Genomic DNA, 6,900 nt, shown 5'->3' on the forward strand with positions numbered 1-6,900 from the left:
GATGCTGAGAATGTGGCTTTATTGATATACATTGAATTTACTCCCAGTGGGTAGACATTGGTACTAGTTAGTATGGCGATTTGAGGATGCTGGATTTCACTTAAAATTTATCAATTAACAAAATAAAACTTGTCTCGAAGTTGTATCGAAAAGATAGTCCAAAACCATCCTCTTTGGGAGTTTTCGGATTGAACTTACTTTTCATATTCAACAAATTGAAGTGTTAAGACACCTCTTGGCTCCTGAGGGACGTGTTAATTAATAATAATTGAAATATAAAAACATCGCTTATTTGTCAAAAACATTATGGGAAAGATATTTTTACTGAAGTTCTAAACAAAGTAAAATATAAAATTATTGAAGTTTTAGGTAAAAAACAAAATGTTTGTTGCTTTCAGAGCAAAGCCACATTAGGCTATCTTCTGTGTCTATTGCGGGGAATTGAACCCCAGATTATAATACCGTAAGTCCGTAAACTTACTGCTGTCCCACCGGAGTACAAAACATAATATATTATTGCAGATAAATTCATAGAAAGTAAATTGAATAATGCATCAAATTAAAATATATATATATAATATTGTAGATAAGAAACCTAATATGATTCAAGTGCAATATGAAAATGAATTTAAAAGGTTTTAATTCTAAATAAATGGAAATAATTTGGAATCTAACAAGTGCACCTAATTATCAAAACATCAAAGAAAGTTTTGAATAGTAACAACATGGTGAAGATAAAGTCGTTATTGATCAAAAAGATTCATATAAATATGATTTCAACATTAAAGATATAAACGACAACGTATTATATCATGTTTATATTTCTCCAGGATTTAAAATTAGAAGCAAGACGATTCCTCAATTGGAACAGACAATGTAATACTCGTCAATACAGCAAATATTTTTTTATGAGAGCTGAATTACACAGAAAACGTTGATTGAAGAAACTGAATTATCCTCTAAGTTTCACAAACGATTACAGCGCAAGCGAAGCATTTAATATAATATCGATACCTCAGAAACTCCAAGTAAACATATTTTGACATCAAATAATGATGGATCGACAACATTGGATGGTAAAGATAAAATTGATAAATTAGTTTCAACATTTAATCAATCTTAATGGTTCTTACAATGAATGATTTACCCATACAACAAACTGAATATAATAGTTTTACTCTATATCCCCAAGCTGATGTTGATATCAGTTGGAATGTTGTAAGAGTTATTAACAGTAATATTCAGAATGGATCAAGCGGTATTGATATATATTTATATGGTAAACACTACAAGCGATGAAATTAGAAACATTTACGTTGTTCCCCAATTTCAAGATAAGAAAAATAATCGAAACGAAAACAGCATGGTTTTGATATATTAAGAAATTGGGTTAGAATAAATAATGATATATATCCCACTAAATATTACAATGTTTCGTTTAACTAAAGATGGAGAATTAGATTATTCCAACTATTTTTTCAGATTTCTTAGCAGCTGGGTTAAATAATACTAATACGGAAAATGGATGTTTACTAAGCTATATCCATAATAAAAGCAGCGTTACCCGGCATTGCCCATGTTTTCGCAATAAAACCCTACTGTCTCTGTTTCTCCATTCCATATTTGCTTAAATGTAAATTTAATACATTTCTGTGAATGATATACCGTATTCAACATTATGAAAAATACTACAAAAAAAATGCAATATTGTACTTTACAATGTATCAAAAGACAAAAAAATTTACCTCCAGGTATGGAAACACTCCGAGAAAAAAAATGTAGAATAATGTTACGACAGCGGAAGTCACGTGACTCCGGTGACACGTGATGAATTTCTCGAATGATCGTGGAGGCCCGAGTGTATTCGAGACGCCCCCTTCTTTAGAATATAATCCTGGCAGAGGAAGCCAGCAATATAGATAGATAATTAAAGAAGCAAACAGTAGTGACGGTAAGTAAAGTGTGTGAATCACTGTGATTTATAGCGTGTATTATAAAAGTTGTTAAGTTTAAAATGACACGAACATATTGATTGTGGAATTACTGTGTACTAAAAGTTTGTATCGAGGAAGAATAAACTGGTTTAATCAAGAAAGGATTTGTATCTATGAAGTTTCTCGGAAAGAATTTCTACCGGAAATTAGCAAACAAGCAGATACGCAACAAATTGGTGTCAGAGAGTGGGATGGAAATAAAAAAACAACAAAGATGGAAACGAGAAGTGGCAAATCAAACTACGACTTAGCAGATTTGATGGCAGCAGTACAAGAACAGCAAAAGAAGCAAGATGAACGAGAAAATAAACAAAAAAAAAAAAGAAGACTACAGCAGTGGTCGGAGGAGAAAGAAAAGAAACAAGAAGAGAGACAACAGCAGTGGCAGCTCGAAGAGCAAATTAAACAAAAGAGATTACAGCATTTGTTGGAGTAAAAAGAAAAGAAACAAGAAGAACGAGAAAAGAAACAAGAAAAGAGTCTACAGCATTTGTTGGAGTAAAAAGAAAAGAAACAAGAAGAACGAGAAAAGAAACAAGAAAAGAGTCTACAGCAGTGGTTGGAGGAAAAATAAAGGAAATAAGAAGAACGAGAAAATAAACAAGAAGAGAGAATACAGCAGTGGTTGGAGGAAAAAGAAAGGAAACAAGATGAACGGGAAAATTAACAAGAAGAGAGACTACAGCAGTGGTTGGAGGAAAAAGAAAGGGAACAAGATGAACGGGAAAATTAACAAGAAGAGAGACTACAGCAGTGGTTGGAGGAAAAAGAAAGGAAACAAGATTAACGGGAAAATTAACAAGAAGAGAGACTACAGCAGTGGTTGGAGGAAAAAGAAAGGAAACAAGAAGAGAGATTACAGCAGTAGTTGGAGGAGAAAGAAAATAAACAAGAAGAGAGACTACAGCAGTGGCAAGAAAACCAGCTCCAGTGGCAACTGGAACAAGAAAAGAAACTGGAAGAAAGCCTCCAACAGTTGAGAGAAGACCAGCATACACAAATGGAAAATATTAGTAAATTTCAAAGTGAATTAAAATACATTAAAGGATGCTCTACTGTCTTTTACACTGGGAGGATATATTAACCATGGACCTATGTTTATAGTAAAACCAAACTTGATGATGAAACTCTGAGAATTTTCTTAATAGAAATAAAAACAGTTTTATGTTTTCCCTAAAGGATTGTTATCAGTCAATGATATTTTTATGTTGATAGCAAAAGTATAAAAATATAAAGGAACCGACAGACGAAACAGACACAGTCAACAAAAACTGAGTTGATAAAAATATTAACCGAGTTGAAGATTTCTTGTGACATTACAAACATATATATGTGAATCAGAAAGAAATTCCTAAGAGTCAAGTGATAATATTAATAACTTTAACATAGCGCTGAAACTGCAAGAAAATTATAAAATTGGGAAAATAATTCATTAATACAGGATAAAGATAAAAAATTTGATTCAATTAAAATTATACAACAAATTTAATAGTACTGAATGCAGACAAAGATGCAGTTAATAAAAAATATGTAGATGATATAAAGCAATTAACCCATCTTTTAGTATTTCAGAAATTACAAAAACCTAGTAGAGTTTGACTTTTACATGGATTTGAAAATAGATTATGTAACTAGAACGTTTTGATTACATGCTATAGATATTTTAATAATAAAAAATTATTATAACAATTAATTCTGATTTCATAGATTCGAATATAGGGCTCAAAGAAGACATGCAATTGAACATTATAGTAAGATTTGGAATATGAAAGTTAAGTTTTTATTTTAAATTGAAAATTGGGTAAAAAGAAAAATAAGTGAAAATACTGTTAAATAAATGTAAGCTAATATATTTTAATAAGTCTAAAGTATACGAATTAATCCCAAAATTCTTAAATTTTATGACTGCCACCTTTAGATTAAAAGAGTTAAAAGTAATATAAAGAAACCCAAAATAATTTCTGCAGCTGAAATTAAACATGAAGAAAGAAATGTAAAAAAAATTAGAAATACTTCTAGATGAAGAAAAATTATAGTTAAAGAACGGGATTATAGCTGTAGATCTTTTCTTCTTGATTAATGAAATTTTAAGAAATAACGATAAATTGTTGAAAGTATGATTGACACAGAATAAGAAATATTTAAATTTAAAAAAAATCTAAATTATTATATACCTATCAAACTATACTTTTAAGTATATCGAAAAGAAGATATTGTCTCACGATTAAGATTTGCTCTCACCAACAAAAATGGGAGTTTGGATACGAGCTTTTGTTAAAGGGTCTCAATAATTCTGCAATTAGTCCAATAGCACAGATATATTTTAATAATGTATGCACACATATTTCTGGTATAAGGTTTCAATGGCTTATTGTGTATAATTTTAATGCTACGCCATGGAATATTAGTTTCCTAGAAGTACTTCACTGTGCAACGTTTATCTGTAAGTAGAACGTGAGTCATCCTTCAACCCATCTGTCAAAATAAGGAACTATTTTGAGTTTAAAGACAGAACAGACAAATCATAATGCTCAAACGCCAGCTACATGTACAAATAAATGCTTTGGTGTTTTAGAATATATATAGGATCTACTACTAGAAGATACTGTAATCATTAAGCCTAATACAGGGAATAAGGTTGTCATCTTAAACAAATATTATTACAATAAGGTTCTTGAAATCATAAATAATATTAGTAATTTTTGCATTTTTGAAAAACACCCAACTATATCTAGAGGAAATAAGTTGAGTAGCCGATTATTGAAGTTAAAAAAAGATAATATTATAAATGAACAGTTATATAAGGAAATAAGACTAACTGATTCACATGCTGGCATTTTGTATGGAATACCAAAAATACATAAACTAAATTGTCCTAGGAATTCTATCATATGTAATATTGGATGTTATTACCATACGCTAGCAGTTTTTGACAACATTAAATAATTATATTTTGATCATGATGTGGTAAATAGTAGCTTTGATATGGAATCATTATTTAGTAATATACCATTGGATGAGACCACTGAATTATGTGTAAACGTAATTTATAATACTGAAGGTAGTTTTAATGGTTTACCCAAAGAAGTATTTTATAAATTATGTGAAAGAACAACTAAAATATCACATTTCTTGTTTAATGAAAAGGTATGTTATCAAATAAATGGAGTTAGGTTGGGGTCTAGTTTGCCCCAAAATTTATTTATGTGTTATCATGAAAATATTTGGTTAAAAGAATGCCCCAAAATTTAAATCATTCTCATGTAAATGATATGGGGATGATAATTTTAATGCATTTGAGAATGAATAGTAGGGGAAAAAGTTCCTTGAATATCTGAATAAAGAACATGGAAAATTAAATTCAAGGTGGGGGTAGAGAGAGAGAGAGAGACTTATCTACTGTTCCCAGACACCCTGGTCAATAAAAAAAGTGGAAGGTTTGAAATTGGAATTTATCATAAACCTACGTTCTCAGTTTATATTTTAGTTACAATAGTTTCACACAAAAGAAATTAAAAGAAAATATGATTTGAATTTTAGTACACATAGTTCATAAATTTACAAGTAATATAAAAAAAACTATGGAAAAAGAAATAGATAAAATTAAATGTTACTTAAGCAAGAATGATTTTCCCACAAAAGTAATAGCTAGCATAATCAACAAGTACATCAAGATAGCTTCCACCCATAAAGAAGAGGCATATAATGCACCAAAAAATATCTAACGATTTTGTTTATCTGCAAGTAGAATGTGAGTCATCCTTAAACCCATCTGTCAGAATAAAGAACTTTTTTGAGCTTAAAAACAAAATAAGCAAACCAAAATGCTCAAACATTAAATGCTTCCAGTGTTCTATGTATGTACGATCTACTACATGAAGACTGGCAGATAAAGTAAAAGAGCATAGTTTACCGAAGTATGTGGACTTATCAAACATTCCCAAACGTGCTAGCTTATAGTGACAATCCTGTAACTATTGAGCAATTTGAAATTATCAGAACTGCAGAAAATGATTATGTTTTATGAATTTGAGAGACATTGGCCATTATAAATTTAAATCCAGAACTAAAGATTCTAGTACTAATGACTTTTTATAAAGAGTGAAACTAAACTACTACTAAGCATTTGTTAATGTCTGTTGCTTGATGGAGAACTTTGTAGATAAGGTTTTTCTTTTCAAATCTGTTTTATAAATAACTTTGTAGATAACATTTTACTGCTTTTCTTTAAAAGTCTGTTGTTCAGAGTCATTAAGTAAATTTCCAAAGCATTTACATGTTTTAAAATAAACTTTAATGAGACATTTATAACACATTTTTTGATTAAGGTAAGCTTTGTTTCTAAAATGTTTACTACTATACAGGCTTATGCAAAAATGGAGGTTTGTTTGTATTAATGTAATACTTTTGTACAAGAAGTTGAATGTAAATGTGATTTATTAACTTTCAAAACGAGAATTTTAAAAATACCTTTGTTTCATCCAAACACAATGTCAACCAAACACCATACAATATAATGTGCAAGGTAAAATAACAATTGTAATTTTCATTCTTGGCAAAAAAAACCAAAAACAATGAGATAATTAATATAAACACTACCTTATCACAATCTCTTCATATGCACTTCTTTCAACCAGTATTTAAGTAGCAAAGAGGTTTTCTGTATTACATTTCAAAACACTAAAGTGTGTAATGGCCTCATGAAAATCTGTTCAATTAAGTGCATTAGCTAAAAAACAAAGCAACATTACGAAACAGGTAAATATAGCATGCTTACTTGATCTATATATATATATATATATATATATATACAACAACAATAGTATAGTAATTATAATATTAATTAAGTTTAAAGTTAAGTTTAAAACTATACTCGTTAATAAACTTACTAATGTATTTCTTTATT

This window comes from Limulus polyphemus, unplaced genomic scaffold, assembly GCF_000517525.1.
Source record: "Limulus polyphemus unplaced genomic scaffold, Limulus_polyphemus-2.1.2 Scaffold2879, whole genome shotgun sequence".
NCBI classification, from domain to species: domain Eukaryota; kingdom Metazoa; phylum Arthropoda; class Merostomata; order Xiphosura; family Limulidae; genus Limulus; species Limulus polyphemus.